Source organism: Mus musculus, chromosome 5 (genome assembly GCF_000001635.26).
Source record: "Mus musculus strain C57BL/6J chromosome 5, GRCm38.p6 C57BL/6J".
Classification (NCBI taxonomy): domain Eukaryota; kingdom Metazoa; phylum Chordata; class Mammalia; order Rodentia; family Muridae; genus Mus; species Mus musculus.
In genome coordinates this window covers 99593817-99614046 of record NC_000071.6, presented here as the reverse complement: position 1 = coordinate 99614046, position 20230 = coordinate 99593817, and the positions used below count along the sequence as shown (strand labels likewise).

At 46.0% G+C, this 20230-nt stretch overlaps 1 long non-coding RNA gene across 1 annotated transcript in view; it reads left to right on the top strand.

Moving 5' to 3' along the window:
* Positions 1–20230, top strand: part of A930011G23Rik (RIKEN cDNA A930011G23 gene) — a 431817-nt gene that overhangs the window by 115014 nt on the left and 296573 nt on the right. The gene's annotated exons all lie outside the window — the stretch shown is intronic.

The following is a 20230-nucleotide window of genomic DNA, read 5'->3' as shown; positions in this document are numbered from 1 at the left end:
GTGCTTTACATACCACAGGTCGTGTGTTCTTTATAACAATCCTAGGTGCCGGCTACTTTACAGCTTGGGCATCAGTAAGTGAGGCGACCTACCCAAGTCTGTGCACTTCAGGGTTCAGTTTCTGGCAGTGTGACTTGGGGATCTCTGCTCCTTTTAACCTATTCTGCAGGGATGCGGAGCCTATGCAGATGGCTGGGTGTGGGCAGACAGGCAGCCACACATTCCTGGAAACTGTGCCCCGGGGGTCTGGTGAACATTGCTGAGAAGAGGAACGGACTGTGTAAACATTTGCTTCTGCTTGAATGTGCACCTCCCGGCCCTCCTCCATCAATTAGGAGCGCCGTCTTGAAGAATGCTGCCTCAGCTTCTGAAGCGAGGACCCCAGGACATGCATTAATGAGAGCAGAGGGAGCCACAACTGACAGAATAATAAAGCTCTCGGAGGGAGCACTGGCTCCCAGGGAAGCCCGGAGCTGGCTGATGGAACAGCGGGAGACTCTGTCCGGCTCTCCTGCATCTCTGTAAGCGGCTTGGCTTCCGTCCTGAAGCTTAGAAGAGGCACTTTCTCCCGGTGACTTGCCTCATAAGGGCGGTTAATGAGCACCGTGGTGACAGGAGACACTTCTCCACATTGTTCATGGCTTGGGAGCATACAATCTGCCGTTGCCCTCCTGATCCCAAAGGGAAGAAGGGTTTTTCGGCTGTTCAGAACAAGGTCGCCAGAGCAAAGGGCACGGGGTTAAGTGCAGCAGGTCTCAGAGTTCACTCCCTTGCTCTGGGGAAGCGTGGATTTAGAAGGGTGTGTGCTGTTTTGTTCTGAGGGTTAATCCCTCCTTTGTCATTTTTTAAAAATATTTTTATTACATATTTTCCTCAATTACATTTCCAATGCTATCCCAAAAGCCCCCCATACCCTCCCCCCCCACTTCCCTACCCACTCAGATTACTTCAGACAAATGAACTATTTCTATGACCCATTAAATCGCTAGAGAGAGATTCCTTCAACAAAATAGCTTTTTAAAAAGATCTTTCTTCTCCTTAACTCTTTATTATTATTATTATTATTATTATTATTATTATTATTATTATTAAGAGGTATTAATCTCTCTTTAAAGGCAAGGAGGCTGGTGCTGAGCTCAGAGATGTTTATAAAGGTGAATCACTCACAGCAAGTTCCAGCTCTCTCTCTGCTCTGAATCCTGGATGCTTTCTTCAGGCCCATGCTATGTTGCCTATCTCTAAATCTCTCTAGTTCCACAAGGTGTGTGTGTGTGCACGTGTATGTGTGTTGTGTGTGTATACACAGGTGTATGTGCACATATCTGTGCGTGCACATGCTTGCATGTAGACACTAGAGGTCAGGGTTGAGTGTCTTCCTTGACTGCTCTTTGTATTATTTCTGGAGACAAGGTCTCTCATTTACCCTGGAGTTCATCAACCAGTTGGCCAAGCAGCTCTAGTGATCTGATCTGCTTGTCTTTGCTTACCGAATCCATGCATGGAGTCTACACTTAATCTTTGTGTAAATGTTGAGGGTCCAAACTCAGGTCTTCATGCTTGCGTGCCAGACACTTCTCTGACTGAGCCATCTCCTCAGCCTCTTCTTTGAAAGACCTTTTGTCACAAGGCCCCAGAAGATCACCCAGAAAGGGACATATTAACTGGTAGCTCATTGGGTGTTTTCCTTTAGATTCTATGTGTTAAGAATATTTTTCTGGGACATGGAGAAAAAAAGATGGTGTAAATTTGGCACTCCGCCAGGCTGCCCTTGCCTTGATGACATAGGAGCAGCCTATGCCGCCACCCAGGGTTCATGTCCACTGTGCTCCCTAGAGATGATGCACGCTTCCTTTAAAAGGCCCCAGCCACCCCAGATCACTCTCTCTGTCTTGTCCCTTAAGGGGACAAGGTCTTAGCTACAGGAAGAGTTTCTTTTAAAAGAAGAGTTGGCATTGCTTGGAATACAAAGTGAATGTAGGTGATGATGTGTGGGCAGAGGTGGGGAGATGTGTGAGAGAGAAGGATGAAAGGCCAAAGCAGGAACAAGTTTCCTTCCAGCGGATGCATATGCCTGAAAGAGGAAAGGGAACTTCTGGAGCCAGCTTCAGGGTTTGCAACAATGTTGACGGAGAGGGAGAGAGGCAGTGTGCCTAGAAGATGTGTGGTCCTCACATCATCTGCTCCAGTGGTCTATGTCTTTACACAAGAACACAGCTTACCTTTATGGGGCGGACAGGAGGTTTCTCCGTGTTGGGCAGTTTATAATAGAGACCTCAAAATAGGATCTTGTCCTAGCTAGTGGACAGGAATGCCAGAAGGGGCATCTCTTCTAAGTGAGCAGGCCTGCCTGGAAGTTATGTGCATACTGTGCTGGGACTCCAGTGCACACTCTCAACCGATCTCTGGATTTTTATGTTATGAATGGTCATATCTGTTCCCCATAGTCATTCATCACATCTCTTAAATGACTTTGGGGGTCTCAACTGTCAAATGGGGGATGTTACCTAGCTACACAGGGATTAGAAGCCATAGAAGGGGCTTCTCGCACTGCCCAGGGAACTACATACAGCATAGTTCTTGATTCCTGCTGTAAGTTAAAGGTAAACTTACACCATGTCCAGAGCCCTTGATATCCTGCAGATGAAGGAGGATGTTCTCAAATTCCTTGCCGCAGGAACCCACTTGGGTGGCACCTACCTTGACTGTCAGATGGAGCAGTTCATCTACACAAGGAAAAGTGATGGTATCTACATCATAAATCTGAAGAGGACCTGGGAGAAGCTGCTGCTCATAGCTTGCTCTATTGTTGCCATCGAGAACTCTGCTGACGTTAGCGTTGCCATCTCCTTCAGGAACACACAGAGCGAGCTGTGCTGAAGTTTGGGGCTGCCACTGGAGTCCCTCCAGATCCAAGGAGATTTCAAGGAGCCATTGGCTTCTAGTGGTGACTGATCCCAGGGCTGACTACCAGCACCTCCGAGAGACCTCTATACCAACCTGCTCAATATGGCTCCATGTACCGCAGACTTTCCTCTGCACTATGTGGACATTGCCCTTGCAACAGGGGAGCTCACTCAGTGGATCTGATGTCATAGATGTCAATCCGGGAAGTACTCTGCGTGTGAGTCAGGAGTACCAGTGGGAGGTCACACCTGATCTCTACTTCTACAGAGACCCAGAGGAGGTTCGGAAGAGCAGGCTGCCGCTGAGAAGGCTGTGACCACGGAGGCATTTCAGGGCAAACCAAATGGGTCGCGCCAGCGCCAGTTTCCGAGTTCACTGGTATTTTGCCTGAGGTGGCAGACTGGTTTTGGGGGTAGCAGGTGTCCTTTGTAAGCCACCTAGCAGTTTCCTATTGAAGATTGGAGTGCCCAGCCGGCCACGGAGCAGCTCACACAGCTCCTGTTGGAGCCACCACTGAGTGCCCCTGAGCTGCTCTGCAGATACCTACGCAAAGCGGAAAGGTGGAAAGAAAATAACGTTCCTAAAGTTGGGGGTGGGGGAAAAGCCATAGAAGGCATTACATAATCTCTCCCTCACGGTCAGCTTTGGACCCCACCCCTCAAACGGAGCTTTGCTCCTCCGCAGATCCCCAGGTCAAGACAGTAGAATACCTTTGGCTCTGGGCAGACACGTGACATTCTGAATTGGTCCAAGTATCAGAACACGGCATCCGATTTATTTTCTGCTTCCTTTAGAGTTAACCCAGCCCGACCTGTCAATAACCTGGGTAGGAGTGCACTCTTCAGGAAAACCCGTTAACCTAAAGACCCATTGAGATGAGGAATAATTATCCCTTCAAGGAGTTAATCCCTTTAGCCTTCTCTGGCGCCAGCAGGTAGCCACTCACAGTGTTACCATAGGCTTGTCTGATGTGGAGGCTCCAACTCAGGAAAGCACAACCTTTTCTTTTTCTTCTTTTGGATCCTGGCCAATAGCCTAAGCATCTTTACCCTCACCTCTGAGCTTTCCCACTCTTTCTCTGGGTCCCCTCGTATCTTTCCCCCTTGCATCAGCTTGCTGGCCTCTGGGCCTCCACTGTAGAACCTACCTGCTTTCTTGGACCCTAACTACAAAAGACATGGCTACTTACTCCTTCCCATCTCTCCCCTTCTGGACAACTTCACTGTTTACATTTGCTTGCCCTGTTTTTTTTTTTTTTTTTTTTTTTCTCAAACTGGTAAAATTGTACTCGAGCTTGCTTAAAATTTTATTTTATTAATGAGATTAAGAACAAAAAAACAAAACAACAAAAAAAGAAACCTTAGTTTTTCTCATAACATTTAGACTCGGATAAAGAAAACATTTTTTTTCTTATGTGTAGGCTTATATTTTAGAATCTATTAATCAGTTTTTTTAATACAAAAGACAACAATGCTCAGCTGTAAAATATCATTTTCAGTGATTTATCTATTAATTACTGAATCCATTGACTTTAAGTTCCAGCCACCCTTCTCTCTAGAATTGATTTGGGGGATTTTTTCACCCCTCCCCCAGACAAGTATCTATATATCAGAAAATCTGCATGGGAAGAGTTTGTATTAGTGTAATAAGTTTAGCGAAGATAAGTAAAATATATTGCCCCATGAATTATGGTATCTCCACAGCGAAGGGGCTGTGAATGAGAACAGGGGAGCCCATCTCCCTCCCCATCTTTACACAACCTCTCTTCTTTAGAATACCTGCAGCTTCTAGGAGTATTTGCTGAATATCTCTTTACATCCCAAGTACCGAGTATGCCCTTAGCTAGTTATGATCACTCCAATAGCATTCAGTGAAATGGGAAAACACGGCTGTATAAATAGAAATCCGGTTTCATTATCTAGCTATTACTCATAAAACGGTGTGATGCTGTGCTCATGGTCGAGGACCGCTTTCTGCATGGTGATTCATGGGCTTGGGCTCCTTCGCGGGCACCATGCTTCCCGCTAGGTCTTCACAGTCTTCTTCATACGAGAGACCATGAAGGAAGTACGAGTGGCTCCTACACTTACATGTGCCCACTTAACTAGAATGAACCTCGAGATTCCTCCTTAGTTACTGGGGGGTGTGGTTCCTGACAACTTCCTTAGAAGCCGGATCAGCATAAGGATGGGTGTGGTATGGGTGTTAGGGTAGTTAGCCTTTTCTGCCATGTGGCTTCTCTAAGTCTCCGTTTTCTTACTTGTAAGTTCCAACAGCATTTTCATCTGTAAGGTTGTTGTTGACTATCAGATGACCAAACGGTTTTGAGTCTGTAGCAGTCACGCTGACACAAGACACGCGAGAGCCCTTCCCGCATTGCTACTTTTCATATTTCAACACAGTTGGGATACTTATGAAAGTACCCACTACGTTAACCTACATTTTAAACTTGACCCGCAATCATGGCATAAACAAAACTGAATTAACCCAAGGAGAGCCTGCACTCACCTCTTTTACAGGAGACGATGAGGTGGAGATGTTTTCTGATTAATATCTTCAGTGGAGGCCACTGAGCACATTTAAGGCTAAGAATGATGTCTGATACCCATTTGGTACTGTAGACTTTATATTAAAAGAATTTTCTTTTGAAAATTTATTACAGTTTTGCTAAGTGATGCTATGCATGAACTCTTTTATTTATTTATATGTGTATATGTGTGTGTATACATACACACACAGATACCCCATATATATATATATATATATATATATAAACTCAATATATATGAGAGACAGACACAGAGAGAGAGAGAGAGACAGAGACAGAGAGGGGACAAGGGAGGGGGAGGGGAGAGAGAGGGAAAGGAGAGGAGGAGGGGGAAGGGTGGGGGGAGGGGAAGTGTATGTGAGTGCCAGCCAGAGGACCACATTTGGGAATCAGTTTTCTCCTTGTACCAAGTGGACCCTGGGGAGCAAACTCTGTTTTGGAAGGCTACATGCTAGCACCTGTACCCACCCACTGAACCCTCTTGGAGGTCCTTAGTTGTCCTTAGATCGTCTCCCCACCTAGTGACACTAGATGGATGGAATTATTGCAAATGTGCTCAACAAACTGAAGGAACTCAGAAGCAGAAACCCAGGGAGAAGAAAGGAGCGTAAGACCCAGGGCCAGAGAAAGAGAAGGGGGCAGGAGGAGGCTTCTGCGCTGGGTGACCCAAGTCTGCTCCTCTAGAAGGGGATTGCTCATCCCTCAGCCCCTGGACTGATGCTGGGTACTGAAGGCTCCTAGCCGAGCCTTCTCTAGGACATTGTCCACTTTGAAGGGAACTGTCCAGGGGTATAACTCTGTGTTAGTCAGGGCAGCACTGCCAAGACCCACTACGGACATCTCCCCTAGGCCCTTCCAACATGCAGCTCTCTGTGGACATCACTGTAACTGAGCTCTGCTCCTCCTCCCGAAGCTTCCTCCCTCCCCTGCCATGGCTGCAGGTGAACCTTTGCCCCTGTCTGTTTCCAGGAGAACTGAACCTATGGTGATGGAATCACAGGGAAGGGAAGGAAAGAAGGGAATGCAGAGGAAGGGGAGAGATCCTGGGAGGGGAGAGGAGAGCATTCCCTCTGGGTTTTCTTTGGCAGTGGCTGCTGAAAGCGTTCCTATGGAAGCACCTCTTCCTGATGCCTTCCAGGAAAAGTCAGTATGGCCAGAGGATAGGATCTCAGCTGGAAGGGAGGGATGAGTTGTGGAGCATTCTGGTCTCTGTTGCTATGCTTGGCACCATGGTAGGGATGGCAAAAACAAAAACAAACAAACAAAAAAAGAAACAAAACACACACACACACAAAACAAACAACAAAACCTCACAAAAGCTTGAGGGATGGAGCTGATATCCTGAAATTCCCTTAGGTGAAGAAGTTCCACTTTCTCTGTGTGTGGGTGCATTTGCTGCTCTGAGATAGATTCAATTTCCCTGATAGGGGTGTGTTTTCAGGCCACGCGAGTATGATTAATTCAGAGAGGAAGCACTTATCTGTTGTGATCTAAATGTGTATTTGTTTTACCCGGAGCCAACAAGACAATTACAAATGCTGTCTTGCCTGGGACCATGGGCTTGGAAATGTGGTTGTCACAGCGAAAGTCACAAAGCACAGGATTCCAGGATCTCGCTGACACACTTGGCCAGGATCACATGTAGGATCTAAGGCATGGAATTTTTTTTTTTTTTCTTTTGCTAGAGATGGTGAATACTCTGTAGAAGTAGCAGTGGACTTTGGGACTTGATACAATCCGGAGCTCTCCCTGGATGTAAGCAGAGTATCATGACTGTCCGGAGTATTTATATGCCACCGGCATTTCAAAAATATCATAATACTCAGCCTTTTTCACCCGGGGTTTTCTTTGTCTTCAAAAGCTCTGATCGGTCCCCATGTCTGGCAGAGCTTCATGACTGGCAACTCAGCCAGGAGTCTGTGCTGTGCTCAGGATCTGCAATGGGGCTGGTGGCAGACAGAGCTTCCATAACTGTCCTGGGGAAAGAGGTGCCCAGTGGGCTGCAGAAGCACACGGCTTGCACTCACCTGCTTAGCATGCCGTTAGTCCGCTACAAGATTGTGCTTATTGCTCATAATAAATATTTCTGTGCTTCTCAGTCCCTGGTTAAATAACGTTCTGGAGGTAGAGATGCTAATGAGAATATGCGGGTAACAGCACCGTCTTTGTTATTAAGCTATTAAGCTGCAAAGAGTCTGTCTTGGGTTATGCCCTCCGTAGTGACAATCCTGAGTGTTCAGGGTATCTTGAGATAGCTCCTTGGGGAGCCATCTTCTACCATTTTCTTGTACCTGTCACTCTGAATCGAGGAAGGGAAGTTTTATCGCCATTTGCATATTCCTCTATCCCATTCAGTGATTATGCTAAGTACCTAATACCTGGCAATAAAATAGTCGTTGCTTAAAGTGGCCATTGTTGCATCTGTGCCTAAGCCAGTCATAGCATCCGACCAGGCTTGTAGCATGAGCAAGCAGGCCAAGAGGGAGATGGAGGAGTTTTGTTGGGTTTGGTGAATGGGAGAAGGGCCAGGTCTCTGAGTAGACTGTGTTGGATCACGAGTGCAGTCACCCAGGGACTGAGCTCTGGGTACCTGGTGAAGTTTGATTCAAGGTGGCCAGGTACTGGGGTATTGCTCTCTGAAGGGACGAAGTGAGTTCTCAACTAAAGAACAACCCTGGTTCCTTCCAGCTCTCTGGCTTTCTGTCTCCCTGTGTGATCTCTCCCACAAGCACGGCGGCTGTACTGATGATCAGCATCCACGAGCTGATGATCAGCATCCACGAGCTGATGTTCTGATGAGTAGCTCAGTCGATACTGACTAGGTGGGGTGCTGGCAGAGGCGGCAGTGGGGTGAGTGGGGGCGGAAGGCATTGAGAAGGAGGGTGTGCTCCAAGACTATGAATTAAATAAGCCTTTAAATATATTAGTTGGCATAAGGTATTTTGTTGGAGCAATAGAAAACAGACTAATATAAATACCAATTTCTGTGAATTCCCCAGTAACTATGGTAATGTTTAAATACAGAGCATACCGAAAAATTAAATTCTCGTCTTCAAGACACATAAAAATGTTCATGGATGATGATGAACACAAATGGGAAAGCACCAGTGGGATGCAGGCAGTCGTCATGATGCATCTTTTGTATAGTCCAGCTCTTTGGCACTCACAACTAGTAAAATCATGGTGTCCCACGTCCGGCCCAGGGCTTTGTCTGCTGGGGGAGGCATGATGCAGGAAGTTTGATTGTGCGCTCCCCCCTCACCCCATCTCCACCCCACCGCTGCCAAGCAGGCATCAGGCTATGAGAAGTCCTGATGGGCGGTTGGGAGGTGCAGTCTGAATTGCCCACGGACTTGTAGGAGTTGGCCCAGGGTCCCCGGTCCGCACAGAGGCCAGGGATGGCAGGAGCTAGCTCTTGGACACCACAGATGCCGCTCAATGCTGCAGAAGAGCTGAGAATGGAGTGTGGGCCTGCAGCGCTGGCTCTGGCCTGGGGCCGAAGGGAGGCAGAGAGGAGAGAGCTCCGGCTGCTTCTCCAGGGGATGAAGAATCCTTGGCTTGCTTAGGTGGGTGACTTGGCTCGGTGGAAGCTGCTGCTGAGAACGCAGAGAGGCCTCCTGCAGGAGATTAGGCACTCGTTTATTTAGAGGAAGACCTGCTTCATTGCTCCAGCACGGCAGATCCAGATGAGAAGAGACAGGCCATGGTTTCAAGGTGTTTATTGTAGAAATGCAGAGAGAGGGAGAGAGTAGGGAAGTAGATGCTGACCATGGCCATGTGGAGAGATGGGAGAAGGGAATGGGGAGAGTGGGGGAGCAAGAAGGCAAGAGAGAAGCAAGCAAGAAGCAGGAGTAAGAGAGGGAGGAGGGGGCAAATAGCCCCATTTATAGTGGGCCAGGCTTGCCTGGCTGTTGCCAGGTAACTGTGGGGTGGAACATACCTGACTGTTGCCAGGTAACTGTGAGGTTGGAGTCCAGACAGAATACCAGGATCTTGGGGAGTTGCCCTACTTGACTGATGGCCACAGAATTATGGAGCTGGGGCCTCGTGTCAGGAGACTATGTCTGGGAGCATGACAAATGGACCTGCTGTCCCTTGCAGAGTTATCTGCTGGGTCTCTGGGATTTGAACCTAGCTCGACCAGAAAACAGGCTGCCTTTCACGGTCCCACAAAACGTTAAATCTGCAGATACCAATGCCCTTTGCTTTGTATATAAGCTGCAGGCTTGCTTTTTAGCTAAGCTAATGAACTGGGCAGTAAATAGGATAAATGACCCCCAAAGCTTTACTTTGCTTTTTAAAAACTGTGTATGTTGACCAAGATCTTATTTAAACCCCAATAACTGAATTATTGGGGCCATATATAGTCCCACAGAGACACTAAGGGTTTGTGCATACCAAAGGGTATCAAAAGGATATCCAACTCCTGTGTTTACTGGGACACTATTAACAACCCCCCCCCCCCAAATTGAGGTGCCTATTGGCAGATGAATGTTTAGAAAAATTCTAATCTCTATGCATAATGGGATATTACTTAAATAAATAGAAAAACGTGTCATTTGTAGCAACATGGATGGAGCTGGGAGACATTATGTTAAATAAAACAGGCATAGAAATGTAAATACCACATATTCCCATTTGTTTTGGGGGATGAATGAGTTGATCTTGTAGAAGAGGGTTGGAGTCACTAGAGGCTAGGCAGGGGAGGGACATAGGCAGGGAAGGTGGCTGGATCATGAACACCCAAGCACTGCTGGGTGGGAGTACGTCCCAGTGTTGTACAGCAGGGAAGGTGGCTGTGGTTCTTAGCAACTTATTGATTTTATTGGTCACTCTGAGAGGGCCTTGTAGCCTACAAGTACAAAGAAATGATAAACATTTTGAGCACTAGAAATGTTAATTATCCTGACTTGACCATTATTTTCTGTGTACATGTATCTAATTATCACACTGTACCCCGTATATATATGGAATTATTGTGTGTGAAAAGTAAAATTTTAAAGTCTATGGGTAAAGCAAATAACCTTATCATTAAAATGTATTGTTGAAGCTCACAGCGTCCCTCTAATGCTTAGAATGGCTCAGCTTTCCCTCCTTTATAACTGAGACCAAGGTTGTACAGGCAGCAGGCACTTTTCAAAGTTGTGTTGATATAGAAATTAGATACTTTGTTTCCCTCCTTCTGGGGGCTGCAGATCTGAATAGCGCAGTTTTGCATGAACTTTTATAAAATACTGGAATTAGCTAGTCACATTAAAAACAGAGATCTCTTTCTAGAAAGCCAGGGTGTCACTCTAGCTGATGCCCAGCAGCTAAGACCCCTGGGAGGTCCTTGGCGATGTTTCCAGTCTAGCTTCTCACCTGCCCACTTCTCTCACTTCCTTTGCCCCTAACAATCTAATCTAATCTAAACAGTTTATGCTTAAGATTGTCACCTGGAACACGAGGCCCTTGAAACAATCTAGAGGTAAAAAACATTCAAGCCTTAGTGCTAAAAATACATTTTGTAGTGTTTTCCTCTTGTGAAAAATACTCTTCTTTTTATATTGGGCCTGGGTAATGGAGAGTTCAAAGATTCACGGGGAAGCTCAGCACTGAGTTATCATTTGTCACCTCCGTTGATGACTTCCTCTTAGTGAGTTATTTATGCAACTTGGAAAAATTGCTGCAGTCAGGGCATTTATTTATCTGGTCCCTGTAGTCACCTCCCACTCTGCTCTCATATTCTGTTCTGTAGACTTCTCTGTCTTCACCCTGTTCCTGCAGGAGCTGGCTCTCCGCTAGTGCCTGCTCTTCCCTCCCACTCCATGGTTTATGCACTAATGTCTGTCTGTATTATATTTTTCTTGTTCTTTTTAGCTTAAAAAATGTGTCACAGATGAATAAAGTACGCAACTGAAAAATGAACATGGACCAATTTCAACTGCTTTTGTAGAAACATAGACAGAAAGCCATTTTAACATACATGAGGAAATTAGCTTTTATCCATTTATTCATTTTGAATTAAATAAGCTCAGCAGAAACTTACTGGGCACCTAATGTCACACTTTGTTATTCGTGGCTCTTATGTATGTGTTAAGCGAACAGCCAAGTGTTAAGGGAATGCCTTGTGATGTCTGGTTAATCATACACTGGGAGGAACGTGAGGCAAGGCAAGGGTATAGTGTCACATCTGCGCTAGCGAGGGTTGGCTTAAGCTCTGTCCCTCTGGAGAGTGATATTCAAGCAGATACCTTGGTGAAGTAAGGAGATGTTTTGAAAGCTTTCTTGAATGTGGGGACAATCTTGCAAAGAGCTTAGGACACTACACGTCTGTCCAGATGTCCACCTGGGACATTTCCACAGACACTCCAGGACAAACATTTTGTGTGTGTTCCAAAAGAGTCTGAAATTGAGAGGGGCTGAACTGGAGTAGCTGAGGTTAAGAAGGCCTCTCAGGTCAGGAGGAGGACTTGCGTGGGCTTTGTTTCTGTTGTGGTGGCTGTTTAAGGAATAATTGCTGATCCTTTGAAAGAAGGGATGACTTTGATGTGAGGAGCGGAGTGAGCCATTGAGAGTGGCTGCAAGGAAGGTCTCCTGAAACCACGTTCAGGCTCCTTGCGATCAAGGTTATACACAGAGCTTGGCTATAGCCATGGCCAGCTGTTGATCTACTATCCCCAGGTTCCTCTTCCCCTCTACCCATCTCACCCCTTCTGGACCAGGGCAGTCCCTACAGATCAGAAGTTCTCAGCCTGTGGGTTAGAACCCTACTGGCAAACCTCTAGCTCCCCAAAATATCTACATTACGATTCATGACAGTTGCAAAATTACAGTTACGATGTAGCAACGAAGTAATTTTATGGTGGCCCTAGCCTTAGGAAGGTTGAGAACTGCTGCTGTAGAGTACAGCAGAATGACATGTGTTGCGTGCAGCCTTGTGATTCGTGTGGCACCTGTGTTGGAGTCTTCTAGCAGAGCATGAATGTAGGAGTGATACGGATGTGGTCTATTTTGTGAGCATCTGAATATCCAATCAGGGACTGATTTGCATTATTTGGGCCTGGCAGAGAGTCTGTCTCTGTTGCATGTGTTGAAAGCATCCCAGGTGTCTATTTGGCTTGGCCTGCATTTAGTCAGGTGTATCCATCAGGAGGGATACTTTTATAGAGAATTCTGTGGGCCAGGTGATAAAAGCATTCACTTTGCAAACTGTGCCTCAGTAATGACTTCACTGTGAGAGCTGCCATTCTTGTATTTAAACAGTTTCCTACCTTCTCTGTTGTAACTCTGGCTCAGGGCACTCACACACCCTTTTCTCTAGAGAGAGAGTGGTCCACCTCCCCACCCCCACCCCACCCCCTGAATTCCGACTAAATCCCATTGATGAATGTTTCCTTGTCAAAAGTTCATGTTAGTTACAGTATCAATTTGTTCCCACGTTTGCTTTGGTTTTAAGTCAACAACATGCTGTGTAACACAACTCAAAACATTCTGCCTTTCACTTCCTGGTCACTTAAATTCCCCCTTAAAGCTCAGCTTATCAACCATACCTTTCCTGTCTAAAAGAAATACTCTAGCCCACGAAAACCCAACAAGGCCTGACACTCTTCTCCTGCCCTGTACTCCTTTTCTTTATAGCATCCATCACCCCCTGACGGGCTGTTTGTTGACTTGGCCTCTTGTTTATTGTCCCTTTCACTAGAGTGCTTGATTTGCTTACTGCTATGATTCCCAATTCTGCATTAGTGCTCTGGATGAAGGAGTCACTTCACGGTTGTCAAAGTGAGCTCTCAGGCCAAATTCAAGTTCTAGATGCCTGGTTGTCGGTTACATGCTCTCCACAGTGGGCGCTCTCAAGGAGAATGTCAACGGGGAAAGTCTGGACCAGCCAGTTTTCTATGACTGTGGGCTTGATTTCTTTTAGGAAGGATAAATTTGTAAATTTATTGAGTTTGTCTGAATCCTTCCTTGTCAAAGTGGGGGTGCTGGGTAGTGAGCGCCACCTAGGAGCACATGGGAAATATAGAATTTCAAGGTTCCCAACCTACTTAATTAGAATGTGCATTTTAATATATGCGATTCCTCTGCACAGTTAAAGCTTGAGAACACGAACAGTTCTTAATCTACCTGATATAGACTCTTGACCTTGCCACTGCTATTGGAAATCATGGTAAAGGATGGGGTTTTAGTGTAGTCCTACTATTACTCCTTTTGTAAGTCTGAAAGTAGATATGAATTTTTGAGTCAGTCACTTAATCTGTAGGTTTCTAAGTTTTCGGTCAATTTTTCCCTCTTTGGGAGGGGGCAATTGGTGTGTGTGTGTGTGTGTGTGTGTGTGTGTGTGTATTCAAGCATGCACCAAAGCAAATTTGTAGATGTCTTCAATCCCACCCTTCTCCCCTTCTCCACAACCTAATTTTATAGTTATCTGTAGAGCTTCTGATAGACAAGTTGACCTTCCCAGGAAAATGGGGACCATATTCTATTTGAAGGGAGTGGCCCCTCGCTCTGAGAGTATGTCAGAAGATGTGTCAGCTGAATTAAGAATAGTTATCTGAATTCTTACCTTGTGCATGCAAAGTATGATATCTTAAGTTTATTTAGTTCTAAGGACAACCTGGTAAGATGAGAGTGGAAGGGGTCAGTCATCTGTCAAGGTCACCAGTTACCAAATGGAGAAAGTGGAATGCCAGCCTGGGTGCCTGACTATCCTAGGGCTTATTATGTGCTTCATCGTTTTGGAGAAAGGACCTTGAGGATTTTCTACTAGAGAGAAACCCATCAGTGGATCTCGCTGGAGAAACAAACCAGGGTGTATGGAACCTGAGCTGTGTGATCGAGCTCTGTCCCTTCTGAGACTCCTCTTTTAGCCTTTTGATAAGGAAAGCTGCCAGGGCCGTGTTCTGTTGCGGAGACCATCCAGAATGATTAATAAGCTGCATTTATTATTCACTGTAACTGCTAACAAGTAGAACGACACAAGGCTGTTAAAATAGCACTCAACCCACCCTCAGGAAATCATTAACATGCATGCAAAGAAGGCAGCACGAAGCAGGAATGCCAGTGACTTGGCGAGCAGAGGTGGCAGAACTAGGAGTCGATTGTGTGTGTGTGTGCACATGCGCGTATACACACACACACACACACACACACACGTTCATTGTCTGCTTGTGCTAGATGTTTTACATATATTATCATATCTCGTCTTTATAGCACATAAATCTGGTGGGATCATTCCCTCTGTTTTACAAAAGGTTTAGAGCTAAGTGCTTGCCCCACGTGTGACAGTTAAATTATTAACCCACAGAAGCAGGTTTCCATGAGGTTCCTGGGGCTCCCAGGTTTGACTTCTTCCCAATTTAGCGATCTGAAGAAAGATGGAGAGGTATTAATGATGATATTTTAAGGCTATTAGAAATAGGGATTTTGTCTCATTATATTTATTTATTTTTTTTAAAGCAGATACTTCCCCATCTTACTTACAATGATGCTGGTGCCACCATCTCTTGGTTCAGACTAGATAATCACAGTAGATGTGAACTTAAATGGTTTCAAAGGCATTCATGGCTCTCTAAGAAACTAAGAGTGGTGAGAAGTTGGTATACCCATGCCAGGCACACCATCCATTGCATGCCCAGTCTTGGTGGGAGAGTCGCATGTTCACTTTATTCCAGGGAAGGCTTGGCTTCGCTCCGAGGCAGGCTAGGGTATACATATACACACATAAGCCTATAATAGTTCAGGCTCCACCCTCCTGATGAAATCAGATTTCTTGGCTTCATTCTAGAGATTCTGAAGTCCTGCAGGAGAGAAGAATCTTTTTTTTTACTTAACAAATGCATAGCGATATGCACAGTCCTGAGCATCTGGGCCTCTCAGTCACCTCAGAAGCATGCTGGCTTCTGCATGCGACAACATGGTTTTCACAGCCTTTAATGAGGCAGCTCCAGGAACTGCAAGGGAATCCGCAACAGCAGATCGAGTGCCTCCCACTATATCCAGTTTCAACCGGTGCGGCTCCTCCCTAAAATTAAAGACTTCCTGGGAGTTGTAGTGTCTGCCCATGGCCTCTCCTACAGAGGCATCCTACATCCCAGTACATTAGGGCATTACTCTCAAATGTGAAGTTGTCACGGCTTTACAGAGAAATCATTTAAACCTGAATGGCCAACGCAGGGGCTGATGAAAAATGAAACAAAAAGGGTATGGGGGAGCGAGCCTGTCTCTGGTGCTTTTTCTAGCCTGGCCTTCTTCATACTGTCTTCCAGCCATTCAGTATTCCCAAGACAGGCAGCAGAACTCTGAAGTGAAACGATTTGTCATTTTGATTCCAGTTGAAACAAAGCATTTTGTAACTGTACACACACACACACACACACACACACACACACACACACACACAAAGAGTCTTTGCAGTGATGAACAACCCATTATCCATAGCAAAACTACTGTGTTTTATGTTCACCTGAGAAATACTGATCACAGCCTCTGCACAGGCAGGACGCGGCTAAACTGCACCTGCAGTGTCATGGCCTGGAAACGGATGGGAGCTTTATCTTTTAAGCACTTTCAATTGGTGCCATGGTCTCCATTTTCTGCAGCATAAATGAGCTCTTCGGTTAGAGATGCTGAGGCTGGAAGGCACTGGTACAAACAGGAGGCATTCTGTGGCTGCCTGCTGGGCGGCTGACTTGGAGGGGAGCTGTGGGTAATCACTGCAGTCTGCTGGCCTGGCACTGCATCCTGCCTCTTTGGAAGCCGTGGAAGATCACCAGCACCTCCCAGCTGCTTCTGAGATGGCCAATCTGGGAGGAAGATCGGTGCCTTCGTGATTAATGGGTCTTGGTTTTCGGGAGGAACAAGAAGCAGCCTTTCATGGGGAGACATAAAGCTTTCACTATAGCTTTAGGGAAGACACTGTGGCTGCCCAGGTTTGTGCTCAGCCCCTTTTGTTTCTTGGGTTCACACGTGGAACTGTAAGACATGAAGACGGGAAGAAACAATCACAGGAGAGGTTGCGTGGTGTTTCGAGAAACTCGTAGTGATAATAATCACAGTGAGCACCTTTTGACTTGTAGTCAGGGTCCACATCTGGGGCTTTGAGACTTGTTAGCCATACAGAAATGGCTCTATGTTGGACTGTGAAAGGCAGTCTGTGTTCTGGTTGAACAACGCTTACTCCGGAGACCCAGTAGAAAATCTTAAGGGACGGAACTGTGAGCTACGCTCCCAGACACTAGGCACCTGACACCATAAGCCCTCAACTCCATAATCCTGTGGCCTTCAGTCATGTAGGGCAATTTTTCAAGCTCCTGGTATTCTGGCTGGACTCCACCCCCACAGTTACTTGACTACAGCCAGGTATGCCTTGCTCCACAGTTACCTGGCAACAGCAAGGTAGCCCAGCCCACTATAAAAGGGGCTGCTTGGCCCCTTCTCTCTCTCTTAAGCTCTTGCCCCTCTTACTCTCACTTCTCTCCCTCCTTCTCCCCCTCCTTTCTCCCCTCTCTCCACATGGCCATGGCCACCCTCTGCTTCTCTACCCCCCCCCCCCCTGCTTTTCTACAATAAATGTCTTAAAACCATGTACTGTCTCTGCTCATCAGGATCCTCTGTGCTGGAGCAATGGAGCAGGTTTCCCTCTAACAAGCTCTGTGTTTAATCTCCTGCCGGGAGGCCTCCCTGCTCTCCAGCCACAGCCACCAGGCAATCCAAGCAGCCCACCAAGCCAGCCACCTGAGCTAGCCAGACTCTCTCGTCCCTGAAGTAACCTGCCAGGGCTACCCTTCTCTCTTTGGCCACAGGACAGAGTCCACCTGAAGGTCTCTTCTCAGCTCTTTTGTGATTATACAACAGTGTCTGGGGTGTCTTGAGAGTGAGAACCTGCCGTCCCTGGCCTCCATGTGGCCCAGGAACCCCCAAACCAGTTCTTTAGTGGGGTCTGGCAGCCTCACATGGCCTGACACCTTTCCTGTGGTGGTTCAATGGGGTTCTGCAGCAGTCTCCTGTGTCTGGTGCCCAACAGCTCTAGAAGGGGTTGATCTTTGGTTTAATGCTCTGCAGATGTCTTCTTGGTATTTTTGGTAAATTTTGAATAAGGGACACATTGGGTTTTCACCAAGCCTCACAAACTAAAGTGCTAGAAACAAGGACTGACCAAACAATACCCCATCTCTAGTTGCTGCCAGTTCAGGTTGTCCTCTTTTCTCTGCCACCCTCACCTCCACCCCTACCCCATCCTTCACCCCCCACCACCATCCCCCATCCTCCGATCCTCCATTCCTGTTTCCCACACAGGACATTTCATTTGAGGTGATGCCATTTCTCACTTATATGCTGTGGACTTGAGGCAACATGGGAATGATTCTAACCTTGAATTTACAAGAGTGGTTGTGAGCACTAAATTAGGCAATTCTGATAAACGAAAGAAATATGTGTCTCGTAGTTTGGGGTCTACAAGTTCAAGATGTCACGATGGTTGTCCCGGTTGTAGCTCATAGACGTCTCATTGTAGTCACATTTGATGTAAAGAGAAAGAACCAAGTGTTCTAGTTATCTCTCCCGACAAAAGGTGCTGGCCTGATCCTTGTGTATTCCACCTGCAGGACGTCACCACTCTGAAACACCACTGCATCGAGAGTGACATGCACACACGCGTGTAGCCCTTCGTCATCAGAGAACAGAACATTCTCATTACTCCAGAAAGATGGAACTGCTGTTCTCTTGTTTGAACCTCAGTTTGAACACTCCTATATATAAGGCTTTGTTTTCAAAATCAGTGTATGCTAACTGTATAAAGTATCAGTTTTATTGTGACCTTTTCAAACACACATACGATGCATTTCGGTCAGTCGTATTTACCCCCAACACTCTCTTTCCTCCATCCCGCTTCCTATCTTCTAATAGATTTTCTTTTATTTTCCAATCTCTCTTTAAATCTAGATTCCCTATAAGAGAGAAAATATGTATTGGTCTTTCTGAATCTGGCTCATTTTGCTTGACACAACCCCTAGATCCATCCATTCTCTTGCAAGCAGCAGTTTCATGCACTAATGGCAGACTGATGCGCTGTCGTGTATGTCTGCCATGATTTCCCTTATCCACTCATCTGTTGATGGCACCCGGCCTGAGATACATTCGTATTAGTGGGTGTTCTGGAGTTCATTTTTTGTTGCTGCTGCTGTTGAGAACTCTTCCACTCATGGTTATACCACAATATGTTTTGTCATTCGACTGCTGATAGGATCATGGCTAACCTGGATGACTGTGGATAAAACTGTCATGAACATTTCTACAGTATGATTTTTATAAACTACCTGAATCAGAGACTAAATATGCATCTAGATTTATAAGAACTGACTTTTTAATTGGTCTTTGGTTAAACAGTAAATACTTTTAACTGGTTTTCCTAAAAAAAATGGAGGAAGAAGAGGAGGAAGAAGAAGAGAATGTAGAGGAAGAGGAGGCATCTACTGTCAAATCACCAGTAAAGGGCTAAGTTGCTGATTCCATGGGAATAAGCATTCCCACCATGGTCACTTACAAGTTGTCTCTGTGAAGTCACTTTGTACTGAGGTGCAAAGAGAGCACAGTGCACCCTTGTGGGTCACCGTGAGCAGGCTCTGCACACTGCAGACACTGGCAGCAAGCCTCTGAGTAGTGCAGCCAAGAAGTAGTCAAGCATATAGATAAATAGATTGGGGTAATCCCCAATAATTGTGCTAAATTGATTAAATAAATCTGTAGGACTCTGCCTTATTATTAGCGGACTGGCTGGGTCATATGAATAACCAATAGAGTTTATTAAAGTCCACACATTAAAGGAGTGTGCCACCATGCCCAGCAATCAAGCCTATTTGTAACTGGGAATATCTATATGAAATGCATTTGTGTACCCCCAAGTATTGAAGGTATTCTCTCAACTTTGCTTATAAAAGTCTTATCATTTAACTTTCTATAATTAGTATATGGCTTGTTACAAATTGTTCTCAGTCTTTGGAGTGAAACAGAGGCCAAGGCTTTCCTTTGTATATGGATATCCAGATGTTATCACAACATCTGGGACTGGGAGTTCTATCTCTCTGATCATTTTTGTCCAACATGACACCAGCTCTGTTGCTATTCATTATGCTCAGTTGCACTGATCTCCTGGTTGGCTGCTCTGCCAGTAACACATTCTGCTCATTGCCATCCATTAAAATTTTTGAAGACAGGTAGTCTAAGTTTTCTAACTTTGTTCTTTAAAAAAAAAGAAAGGAAAAAAAGTGTGTATGTGTCTATGCATGTGAGTGCAGTTTCCAGAAAGGCCAGAAGAGGGCATCAGATCCTCTGGAGCTGCAGTCACGGACTGTTGTGAAGTGCCCAGCGTGGATGCTGGGAACCAAACTTAGGTCTCCTGGAAGAACAGTGAGTGCTCTTTACTACTGAACCATCTCTCCAACCCCTGTACTTTTAAAGGGATCCTTTGAAGCGGCTGGGGAGATGGCTCAGTCCACAGCAAGAGGACTTCAGTTAGATAACAACACATGAAGAAGCTGGGTACAGCAATGAGTGCCTGTCATTCCAGGACTGGGGGAGGCAGGGGCAGGGGGCAGGGGGCAGAGGGGGATCCCTGGGCTTGCTGACCAGCTAGACCAGCTCCAGGTTCAGTGAGAGACACAATCTCAAAAAATAAGGTGGAAGGTGATTGAGAAGACAGCTGAGGTCAACCGCTGATTGTTCCTTCGTACAGGTAGGTGTGCACAGAAAACAAGTCCTTAAAAAAGAATCCTTGGTATATTATTGATTCTGTGTACT